Source organism: Hyla sarda, chromosome 6, assembly GCF_029499605.1.
Source record: "Hyla sarda isolate aHylSar1 chromosome 6, aHylSar1.hap1, whole genome shotgun sequence".
Lineage (NCBI taxonomy): Eukaryota > Metazoa > Chordata > Amphibia > Anura > Hylidae > Hyla > Hyla sarda.
The window spans coordinates 199,515,584-199,528,544 of NC_079194.1; the positions used below are offsets into that span (position 1 = coordinate 199,515,584).

Sequence of the window (12,961 nt, forward strand, 5' to 3'; positions counted from 1 at the left end):
CACCGGAGTACCCCTTTAAGCTTAAGGAGATTTTACATTAGCTTTTCCAATTCCTCACTTGGAGTCCTTAGTATTTATGACATGTTTCAATTTTTACATATTCTGACTAAAAGTCATGTCACCTAAAACTTGTAATCATGCGTTTATCCATGTTCTATGGAATGTTTTATCTTTGGATGTGACTAGCTTATGATTTTTAACACTTTTGCAAAAAAGATCGAAGATAACTTTACCTACTGGCCCTTTTTCATGTACCGTTTGGATATTGGGCTTGAGCAGTAGGATCAGGTGAGTTGACTACTACCTCGCTTCTGTATTGGAATTTCTACTCTAGCTGAACTATGAACAGAACTGGAATGTTGCCCATGGATTACATGGGGTCCTGCAGAAGAAGCTAAGGATTTATGCAGAGCAATTATTGGCCCAACAGGGTGAGATCATCCAGTGTAATAGGGCCAGCGATCATTCAACAAATGATCAAACTCTTGTTCATCAGCTGACCTGCAAGAAAAGAGAAAAAAAAAGAAAGATCCGTTGGAAACATTTTTCCTGTGTAATAGGGGATGTGTGGCTGACGAATGATGAAAGCAGACTGCCACAAGAACAATCCAGTGATCATTCATACAGTCCTCCCTCCGTAATGGTCAAGCTCTGTTTAACAAGACTGTCAATTGTTTGCATTGCATATTAGAGCATGCTGTAGGGCCCTTATGTACAGGCAGAAACTAGTTCAGAGAACACCCAGGTACTAAAGAGAAAGCTAGGTATCTTATGTCAGCTATATGTATGGGACTGCAGCTTCTTAACTATGTACAGTATATATGACCATTTTTCCACTTAACTAAAAGGCAGTGTGCTCATCACACCTGAATCAGCAATCCATGGGAGTTCAAAGTAAAGCATGTCCATATTTTCTTGCTGAATCCCCACCTTAAGTCAGCATTAGGCTAATGATTTCACAATAAGAAACACTTACTGCCTGACAAACCTAACATGGTCATTCATTATCATGATAAAAGAAACACTGCCAAAAAAATATTAAAATGCCATCACATAAATGATTGACAGATAAAACAGCAAAAATATATAGACTGGCCACCTCCTTGTGCTGGTTTATACTACCAAACACAAGGATAAAAGGAAACGAATTATTGAGCTATAGCCCATTGGGGGATATTTATCAAAGGATTTAGACAGTTTTTTCCTGTCTAAATTTGTCGCACAGAAAGTCACAGTCTAAATATGTGCGACATTTTTGTGACTTTTGCTTTAGAGGATTTTTAGAACATAATGCTTTCTAGTCTATTTTAGACAGAAAAATGCATTGGTGCTGAATTTATCAAAAGCGACTTTTCAGGGACAAGTCGCATCATCTGAAAGTACGCTGAAATGTCTGACCATGCTGGAGCAGGTTTAAATACAGTCTAAAGCACAGATCACGAAGTCCGTGCGCAACATTTATCAAGAGCCGTGCGCCTTTTGATAAATTAGGCGCACAATAGACCGGCCTAACCCTCTATATTGATGCGGGACATAGACAACTTTGATAAATCTCCCCCATTATCTTTACAAAACATCTGTGGATTTAGTATGATGGAGGAAATAGAGCACCCTTTCCACCTATGAGACCAAGACTTCATCTCTTAAAGAGAACCTGTCACCAAACTAAACTTTTAATATATTGTTCCTAATGCTATTATAAGACACTTTGCTATTTACTTGCTGTTAAAATGCTCAACCTTTATATGTTTTAATGTGATTGAAAAAACGGCCACGAGGTTGCTCTGTTCTGTTCCCAAACAGTTAATTTGGTCTCCACCGGACTTGCAGAAGTCCAAACTCAGGAAGTGCATGCGGGGCACAGCTCTCGCAGGCTTCAGTGACGTTGCGCCTGCTGGGGAACGCCCTTTCCCCTGCCAGGCGCTCACACAATGTGAACAAGGGGAAAAGTGTGATACAGAACTTTTTAAAGCTCGAAAAAAATGTTTAGGGCAAGAGGGGTGTTAGGAGAAGTTAGTGAATATAATCTGAGGTAGTTTAAAAAATATGTTTTGATCTCAGGTACACTTTAAGGTTGTATGTTGTTCCATGAAGGTGTGTGAGGATGTCATACAATCACAAAGGCCTGTGTGAAGAGCGCACCTGAGACAACCATTTCTCTCAATCTGGGTCTGACAACTGAATCAGAAGGTCCTTCTAAAGCAGATGGAGGTCCATAAAGTGTTTAAAGGGGTACTCCGGCCCTGAAACATCTTATCCCCTATCCAAAGGATAGGTGATAAGATGTCTCACCGCAGGGGTCCCGCCCCTGGGGACCCCCGCAATCTTGTGTTCGCCACCCACCTGTTTGAGCTGCATGCCGCGGTGCCAGCTGACAAACAGCCGGGTGGCGACGTCACCCCCCTGCCCATAGACTTGCATAGAGGGGGCGGGGGTGACGTCACACGGGGGCGGAGTCGTGACATCACCATACTCCGGCCCCGTGGTCGCCACCCGGCTGTTTGTGAGCTGGCACCGCGGCGTGCAGCTCAAACAGGTGGATAGCGAACACAAGATTGCGGGGGTCCCCAGTGGCGGGACCCCCGCGGTGAGACATCTTATCCCCTATCCTTTGGATAGGGGATAAGATGTTTCAGGGCCGGGGTACCCCTTTAAGGCCCCTAAACACATAACCTGTATGACTTCTCTATATTTCAAGTATGTCTACAAGTTGCAGGTTACTAAGTCTTTCCTTCCAGTGCAGGGGAAGGATAAGAAATAACGAACAAGAGAAAGCATGAAGTTGTCAAAATGGTTCCCAGCTAATTCCATGTCCTCAGGGCATGATGTCCCCTATGCCTTTTACAGTAGGAAACCTCTCGCACTCATCGGCTGCAGCATTTTGTTGGCAAGCGACCAACAGCTTATGTTGTCTCACCCTTAAAGAGAGGCTGTAGACAGGGACTATAGGACATACATAAATGCACATGTACTACTGAATAATGGAAATAAACTTCTAATGAACCAATTATGCGTACTACATAAGTATTTGGGAGTATATTTTCTCTTTGTTGTTCTGTCAACCATCCAATATTAGGTGATCAGAGGAGCCGCACTTCTTGTTGTTATTGCATTATTTTGGTAATTACACAAAGAAGAACAGGATGTGAGTTGAGTCTTTATTATCAGACGTCCATATGACAGCTGCTGGCAGAGCTAACTTCCTGCTAGATAGATTTTCGTGAAGCATTTAGCACACCACATGATCCATACAGCGATTGCTGCTCATCAGCTAAGTGATTACACCACGTCAGAGCAGAAAGGAATCTTTGTCTTTTGTGGCAAAGTTATCTGCGTCAGCATGCCTGATAGTGGGAGTGAGGGCGAGCTCCACGTTTATGGGCTAAGCCCACATGCAGAGAAACAAATTACACTCGGCTTCTCACTGTAAATCCAACTGCTGCAGATTTAAGATGGATTTTACCCTATACATTCCACAACATGGAATCTGCCACATGTACAGAGTTTTTTTTTTTTTAAACAACCATTCTGATGCATTGTACTTTAACACCTTCCCAACCCACAAAGTACCTTTACCTCATAGGTCAGGTGACGGGGTATGGCCCCACAAGTAACTTAGTTTTACCATTTTACCATAGATTTGGTGGTAAAATGAGTGATGTCATTTCCACCTACAGGGCCAAATGAGGGCTTGTTTAGGCGGGACCAATTGTACTTTGTAATGAAATCACAAATTTTACCACAAAATCTATGGAAAAGCAAAAAAAAATTATTTTTTTTGCGGGGCAAATAAAAAAAAAAAATGAATAAAAACACCCTGCATTTTTAGGGGTTTTCATTTTTATACAGTGCTCTCAATTAAAATTAAATGTGCTGATTCTGTAACTCTAAATTATTATGATGCCCAATTTATCTAGTTAAGTTTTATTTTACTACTTTTTGAAAATTATAACTATTTGTGAAAAATTTTTTATTTGCTAAACCCCTTAAGAACCAAGACCATTTTGACCTTAAAGGGGTACTCTGCCCCTAGACATCTTATCCCCTATCCAAAGGATAGGGCATAAGATGTCTGATCGCGGGGGTCCTGCCGCTGGGGACCCCCGGGATCTCGGCTACAGCACCACTCTATCATTACTGCACAGAGCAATACAAGTCTATGGGAAGGGGCGTGGGGCCGTCACGCCCCCTTCCATAGACTTGCATTAAGTGGGCAGGTCATGACATCACGAGGGGGCGGCCCCTGTATCGTCCGTCATTACGCACTGAGTGAGTTTTCTCTGTGCAGTAATGATAGAGGGGTGCTGCAGCCAAGATCATGGGGATCCCCAGAGGTGGGACCCCAGCGAACAGACATCTTATCCCTTTATCCTTTGTATAATGGATAAGATGTCTAGGGGCGAAGTACCCCTTCAAGGAACAGGCCAATTTTATTTTTGCAAATTTTAGTGGGTTTCGTTTTCACGCTGTACACTTTACGGTAAAAATTTGATTTTTTTTTTATTCTGTGGGTCAATACTATTAAAATGATACCCATTTTTACATACTTTATTATTGTACTACTTTTAAAAAATATCAAACTTTTTGTACAAAATCAGTGTGTTTAAAATCGCCATATTTTGATTACCTATAACTTTTTCGTCTTTCCGTATACGCGGCTGTATGGGGCCCATTTTTTGCGCCGTGAGCTATACTTTTTATTGATACCACATTTACATATATGAAACTTTTAAATCACTTTAGATTTTTTATAAAATTTGACAAAAAAGCTGCAATTTTGTAATCTTTTTATTTTTGGTGCTCCCAGGTTCATTAAACATATGCAAGAGAATCACAGCCATACCATAGAAGGGTTAACTTTTCGAGGTCTTGAAATCGTGAAGCATTCCAACTCGGCATTAGACCTTAACACCAGGCTCATGAGAGCTGAAGCCATGTGGATCATGCGCTTAGACGTGCAGGGTCCACTGGGGCTTAATGAAAGAATCGACATGGCTGTATTTTTTTTTATAATTTTACTTATTCCGCTGATTCTTCTGTTTTACTTTTATAATATTAGCTTTATATTAATTATTTTTTCTTATTTTTCGTTTTGGTTTCTTCACTGTTTGGTTGCTCACCTTTGTGGTCATATGACCACTTGCATCTGTTCACTTGCAATTAAAAAATCCTCAGCGCGATGATGTGAAGTGAGGCCGGATGAAGCGCAGATGCATGAAATGACCGGTTATAGCCTCTGAGCGCACTAGTCGTCCTGCAGTCTCAGTCCCGCCGCTAACTCCATGTAGGAGCACCGAATGCCGTCCCCGGTGGTGAGTGCAGATATACATTCTTTTACTTCTATACCTTTGATACTACAAGCCTGTCTCTGTTCATATCCTAGCACCGCCGCCCTGCATATTTGAAGATTACCTCGCCCTGCTTACTAGTCCAACTGACATTTGTAACCCCAGAGCTGCCGCATGCATTTAGTGCCATCCTATACCTCTTTCTCACACATATGTTTTTATTTTTTACATTTATGCCGTTCACAGTACGGGATCATTAACATTATATTTTGATAGCTCAGACATTTACGCATGTGGTTATACCAAATATGTTTATTAATTATTTATTTATATTTACGTTTTTTGGGGGTAAAATGGGAAAAAGGGATAATTTACATTTTTATTGGGGAGGGGATTTTTCCACTTTTTTTTATTACACTTTCTATGTCCCCATAGGGGACTATCTATAACAATCATTTGGTTGCTAATACTGTTCAGTGCTATGCATAGGGCATAGCACTGATCAGTGTTATTGGCGACCTTCTTCTCTGGTCTGCTCGATCTCAGACCAGAGCAGAAGACACCAGGAGACGGCCAGAGGCAGGTGAGGGGACCTCTGGCCGCCATTTTAGATGATCTGATCATCCAGGTAAACATGCGCATTGCTGCAGATGCCGTGATTTGTATTGATCTGAGGGGTTAATCGCGGACATCAGCGTGATTGCAGCAACCGGCACCTGCAGTGCTTGATGCAAGCACCGCTCCGATGCTCGTGCTCATGTACAGGACGTATATGTACGTCCTGGTGCGTGAAGTACCTCCGCACCAGGATGTACATTTACGTCCGTGGTCGTTAAGGGGTTAAAATTATCCTTTTCTGACCACCTATATTAATGTAATATTTTAATAGATTGGACATTTCCATAAGCTGTGATATAGAATGTGTTTGTTTACATAATTTTTTTTTTTTTTTTAATGGAAAAAGAGGGGTGATTTAAACTTATTAGGGGAGGGGATTATTCACATTTATTAACTTTTGTCCCCACAGTTTTTTGTCCCCACAGAGAACTTTTACACACAGTGGCCCTGAGTGTTGTGTAATTTTCTTTGTGGGTTTTAATTCCCTACAATATTTTTTCACAGTATTTACTAAGGTTTCCCTACATTTTTTCTTAACACATGCTCTGATCTGTAGGGTTTTTGTGAAAATGTCGGGGACATGCCCTTTTGGGTGTCCACGCCCCTTTTCTGGGTTTTCTCAGTAAAATGGAGAGTTGTTTTTTATTTTTTATTAAATTTTTTTTTTTCTGGCACAATAGGCTCTATCAATAGAGAGCAGAACTTATGGATCAATGCAAACATATGTCCTGTATTGATCTGTATTAGTCATCTATTTGGTGACTCTACATATATACATACACAGTATTTCACATGTCAAAGTGAGTTTACCCCTCACATCTTTTTGTAACAATGTTGCTGTCCACTCAAATTAACTGAACAAACAGCTATTAATCCGTCAAGGACCAAGGGCGTACAGGTACGCCTTTGCTCCCTGGTACTTAAGGACCAAGGGCGTACCTGTATGCCTGTGGGAATTTTGGCCCCCGGGCAGGGACCGGACCGGGGTGACTGCTGATATCTATCAGCAGGCACCCCGTGCAAATGCCCAGGGGGGTCATCAGACCCCTCCCCCATGTCGACAATCGCCGCAAATCGCCGGTGAATGCACACTGGCGATTTGCACCAATTCCGGGTCATATGGGTCTACAGTGACCCGGAAAATAAGGGGGATCAGGGTTGTCTGAGACATCCACGATCCCCCTGAAGGGATAGGAGTGAGGTGGCAGGGGTGCCACCCCTCCTATCCCTGCTATTGGTTGTCTAGAAGCGACGACCAATAGCAGATCGGGGGCGGGGTTAACTTTCGGTTTCCCCGTTCTGCCCACCCACAATAGGTGGGGAAGAACGGGGAAACCGAGGAGGAGCGGCGCCAAAGTCCACTTACCCATCGACGGCGGCAGCGGGCGGTGATCGGCGGCAGAGGAGGATCCTACGGAAGCCGGTGAGTTGCCTAGCAACATCTGGAGGGCTACAGTTTGGAGACCACTATACAGTGGTCTCTAAACTGTAGCCCTCGAGATCTTGCAAAACTACAACTCCCAGCATGCCCAGACAGAAAACAGCTGTTTCGGCATGCTGGGAGTTGTAGTTGCGTACCTCCAGCTGTTGCATAACTACATCTCCCAGCATGCCCTTCAGCGATCAGTACATGCTGGGAGTTGTAGCTGGAGGCACACTGGTTGGAAAATACTGAGTTAGGTGACAGAACTTAAACTGAAGGTTTTCCAACTAGTGTGCCTCCGGCTGATGCAAAAGTGCAACTCCCAGCATGCATGGTCTGTCAGTACATGCTGGGAGTTGTAGTTTTGAAACAGCTGGAGGTTTGCCCCCCCCCCCATGTGAATGTACAGGGTACATTCACACGGGCGGGTTTACAGTGAGTTTCTTGCTTCAAGTATTTCGCCGCAGCGCAAACTCCTAGCGGGAAACTCACTGTAAACCTCCGCCAGTGTGAATGTACCCTAAAAACACAACACTACACTAACACATAATAAAAGTGTAATACACACCCTTTACACTGCCCCCCCCCCCCCCAATAAAAATGAAAAACGTATTGTACGGCAGTGTTTCCAAAACAGAGCCTCCAGCTGTTGCAAAACAACAACTCCCAGCATTTCCGGACAGCCACTGACTGTCCAGGCATGCTGAGAGTTTAGCAACAGCTGGAGCCACCCTGTTTGGGAATCACTGGCGTAGAATACCCCTATGTTCACCCCTATGCAATCCCTAATTTAGTCCTCAAATGCGCATGGCACTCTCACTTCGGAGCCCTGTCGTATTTCAAGGAAACAGTTAAGGGCCACATATGGGGTATTTCTGTACTCAGGAGAAATTGCACTACAAATTTTGGAGGGCTTTATGTCCTTTTACCCCTTATGAAAAGGAAAAGTTGGGGGCTACACCAGCCTGTTAGTGTAAAAAAATTTATACTAACATGCTGGTGTTGCCCCATACTTTTTATTTTCACAAGACGTAAAAGGAAAAAAAGACCCCCAAAATTTGTAACACAATTTCTCCTGAGTACGGAATACCCCATATGTGGGCGTAAAATGCTCTGCGGGTGCACAACAAGGCTCAGGAGTGAGAGCGCCCTACGTACATTTGAGGCCTAAATTGGTGATTTGCACAGGGGTGGCTGATTTTACAGCGGTACTGACATAAACGCAAAAAATAAATACCAACATGGGACCCCATTTTGGAAACTACACTCCTCACGGAACGTAACAAGGGGTATAGTGAGCCTTAACACCCCACAGGTGCATGACGAATTTTCATAAAAGTTGAATGGGAAAATGCTGGTGTTACCCTAAATTTTTAATTTTCTCAGCCAACAGTTCCAAAGAGCTGTTAAATGCCAGTGGGGTGTAAATGCTCACTGCACCCCTTATTAAATTCTGTGAGGGGTGTAGTTTCCAAAATGGGGTCACATGTGGGGGGGTCCCCTGTTCTGGCACCACGGGGGGCTTTGTAAAACGCACATGGCCTCTGACTTCCATTCCAAACAAATTCTCTTTCCAAAAGCTCAATGGTGGTCCTCCTCTTCTGAGCATTGTAGTTCACTAGCAGAGCACTTGCTGTCCACACATGGGGTATTTCCATACTCAGAAGAAATAGGGTTACAAATTTTGGGGGTCATTTTCTCCTATTACCCCTTGTAAAAATGTAAAATTTGGGAAAAACATTTTTGTGAAATATTTACACATCCAACTTTAACAAAAAGTCGTTAAACACCTGTGAGGTGTTAAGGCTCACTGTAGCCCTTGTCACGTTCCTTGAGGGGTATAGTTTCCGAAATAGTGTGCCATGTGTTTTTTTTTTTTTTTTTTGCTGTTCTGGCACTATAGGGGCTTCCTAAATGCGACATGCCCCCTAAAAACCATTTCAGCAAAATTTGCTTTCCAAAAGCCAAATGTGACTCCTTCTCTTCTGAGCATTGTAGTTTGCCCGTCGAGCATTTTATGTCCTAACATGGGGTATTTCTATACTCAGAGATGGGGTTAAAAATTTTGGGGGGCATTTTCTCCCATTACCCTTTGTAAAAATGGTAAATTTAGGAAAAAACTACACTTTAGTGAAATTTTTTTTTTTCATTTACACATCGGACTTTAACGAAAAGTCGTCAAACACCTGTGGGGTGTTAAGGCTCACTGGACCCCTTGTTACGTGCCTTGAGGGGTATAGTTTCCGAAATAGTGTGCCATGTGGGGGGGGGGTTCTGTTGTTCTGGCACCATAGGGGATTCCAAAATGTGACATGCCCCCCAAAAACCACTTCAGAAAAACTCACTCTTCAAAATCCCATTGTCGTTCCTTCCCTTCTGATCCCTCTACTGCGCCCGCCGAACACTTGACATACACATATGAGGTATTTACGAACTCGAGAGAAATTGGGTTACAAATTTTGAGAAGATGTTTCTCCTTTTACCCCTTGTAAAAATAAAAAAACTGGGTCTACAAGAACATGAGGGTGTAAAAAAATTAAGATTTTGAATTTTCTCCTTCACTTTGCTGCTATTCCTGTGAAACACCTAAAGGGTATTGTTTTATTTTCATGTTATGTAACACACACATGATTTTCGCGGGCAAATGAGGTATAAATAAAGGACATCCACACTGCCCAGTCAGATAGCCTGATGAAGAGGGGGTCCCTGCCCCTCGAAACGCGTTGCTGTATTGCATGCTGAAGGAATAAACCTTCTTTTTATTTTCCAAAATACATCCGTGTCCAAGCGGTTTTATTTTACCAAGTTCTCGGAAACTTCCACATACCTGTGACGGACTACATCTGTGACGGAGGTGAGCGCCCACAGAAGCACTTCTCTTTTTTTCTCGGGACCACGGGACCGATATTCTTCCATTCCAGTGACCGTCCTCCGCCGGTGAGAACGGGTCTAGTGCCGGCTGCACTCCTCCAATCTGTGTCCCCCAGAATAGTGGGAAACAAGCGTCTACTGGTGTTGTGCCCACGGTACAACACAGAAAGGTGAGCAAACCTAACATAACAACTGAAAACACGAATCTGGAAACGGCTGCTCCCCCCCTTCCTTGGAGCCGACATCCATTTTTTATTTAATTTAATTATTTTCTTTTACACTCAGATTATATATATATATATATATATATATATATATATATATATATATATATATATATATATATATATATACCGTATATACTCGAGTATAAGCCGAGTTTTTCAGCACGATTTTTCGTGCTGAAAACACCCCCCTCGGCTTATACTCGAGTGAACTCCCCCACCCGCAGTGGTCTTCAACCTGCGGACTTCCAGAGGTTTCAAAACTACAACTCCCAGCAAGCCCGGGCAGCCATCGGCTGTCCGGGCTTGCTGGGAGTTGTAGTTTTGAAACCTCCGGAGGTCCGCAGGTTGAAGACCACTGCGGCCTTCAACATCATCCAGCCCCCTCTCACCCCCTTTAGTTCTGAGTACTCACCTCCGCTCGGCGCTGGTCCGGTCCTGCAGGGCTGTCCGGTAAGGAGGTGGTCCGGTGAGGAGGTGGTCCGGGCTGCTATCTTCACCGGGGAGGCCTCTTCTAAGCGCTTCGGGCCCGGCCTCAGAATAGTCACGTTGCCTTGACAACGACGCAGATACGTCGTTGTCTAGGCAACGGCTCTATTCCGGGCCGGAAGCGCGGAGAAGAGGCGCCCCCGGTGAAGATAGCAGCCCGGACCACCTCCTCACCGGACGACCTCCTCACCGGACAGCCCTGCAGGACCGGACCAGCGCCGAGCGGAGGTGAGTACTCAGAACTAAAGGGGGTGAGAGGGGGCTGGATGATGTTGAAGGCCGCAGTGGTCTTCAACCTGCGGACCTCCGGAGGTTTCAAAACTACAACTCCCAGCAAGCCCGGACAGCCGATGGCTGCCCGGGCTTGCTGGGAGTTGTAGTTTTGAAACCTCTGGAGGTCCGCATGTTGAAGGCCGCAGTGGTCTTCAACCTGCGGACCTCCGGAGGTTTCAAAACTACAACTCCCAGCAAGCCCGGACAGCCGATGGCTGCCCGGGCTTGCTGGGAGTTGTAGTTTTGAAACCTCTGGAGGTCCGCAGGTTGAAGACCACTGAGGGCGAATGATGAGAAGAGGATGATGAAGGGGGGGGGGGGGGTGTGGGGATGATGAAGGGGGGTGGGGATGATGAAGGGGGGGGTGTGGGATGATTACAAGGGGATGATGAAGGGGGGATGTGTGGGATGATGACAAGGGGATGATGAAGGGGGGATGTGTGGGATGATGACAAGGGGATGATGAAGGGGGGATGTGTGGGATAAGGGGATGTGTGGGATGATGACAAGGGGATGATGAAGGGGGGATGTGTGGGATAAGGGGATGTGTGGGATGATGACAAGGGGATGATGAAGGGGGGATGTGTGGGATAAGGGGATGTGTGGGATGATGACAAGGGGATGATGAAGGGGGGATGTGTGGGATAAGGGGATGTGTGGGATGATGACAAGGGGATGATGAAGGGGGGATGTGTGGGATAAGGGGATGTGTGGGATGATGACAAGGGGATGATGAAGGGGGGATGTGTGGGATAAGGGGATGTGTGGGATGATGACAAGGGGATGATGAAGGGGGGATGTGTGGGATAAGGGGATGTGTGGGATGATGACAAGGGGATGATGAAGGGGGGATGTGTGGGATGATGACAAGGGGATGATGAAGGGGGGGATGTGTGGGATGATAAGGGGATGTGTGGGATGATGAAGGGGGGATGTGTGGGATGATGACAAGGGGATGATGAGGATGTTAATGACGGGTCTGGATGATGACAGGGGGGGATGAGGTATTTCCCACCCTAGGCTTATACTCGAGTCAATAACTTTTCCTGGGATTTTGGGTTGAAATTAGGGGTCTCGGCTTATACTCGGGTCGGCTTATACTCGAGTATATACGGTATATTTTTTACTACGCTTAGATGCGCATTGTGTCTCCTCTGTCTTTTTGTATATATTTCTGTTGACCTAAAGGGTTAACACACTTACTGAATGTCATTTTGAATACTTTGAGGGGTGCAGTTTTTATAATAGGGTCATTTGTGGGGCATTTCTAATAAGAAAGCCCTTCAAATCCACTTCAAAATTTTGTGAAAAATTTGAAAATTGCTGCTGAACTTTGAAGCCCTCTGATGTCTTCCAAAAGTAAAAACATGTCCACTTTATGATGCAAACATAAAGTAGACATATTGTATTTGTGAATCAAAATATAAATTTATTTGGAATGTCTATTTTCCTTACAAGCAGAGAGCTTCAAAGTTAGAAAAATGCTAAATTTTTTATTTTCTCATGAAATTTTGGAATTTTTCCCCAAGAAATTATGCAAGTACCGACAAACTTTTACCACTAACATAAAGTAGAATATGTCGCCAAAAAACATTCTCGGAAAGCATCCCAGAGTTATTAATGCTTAAAGTGAAAGTGGTCAGATGTACAAAAAACACTCTGGTCCTACAGTGAAATTGGCCTGGTCCTTAAGGGGTTAATGTCTAAACTTTGGCAAGAAAAAGTTATGATGGACGTATGTCTTTTTTCGACCATACTAACTATGTAACTATGCA

At 44.2% G+C, this 12,961-nt stretch overlaps 1 long non-coding RNA gene across 1 annotated transcript in view; it reads right to left on the bottom strand.

Annotated features, from left to right (window-relative positions):
* Positions 1-386: 386 nt before the first annotated feature.
* LOC130276588 (uncharacterized) overlaps positions 387-12,961 on the bottom strand; it is a 35,761-nt gene continuing 23,186 nt past the window's right edge. Inside the window, exon 3 of the long non-coding RNA XR_008845181.1 lies at positions 387-501. This is a non-coding gene — a long non-coding RNA (uncharacterized LOC130276588). The remainder of the gene's footprint in view (positions 502-12,961) is intronic.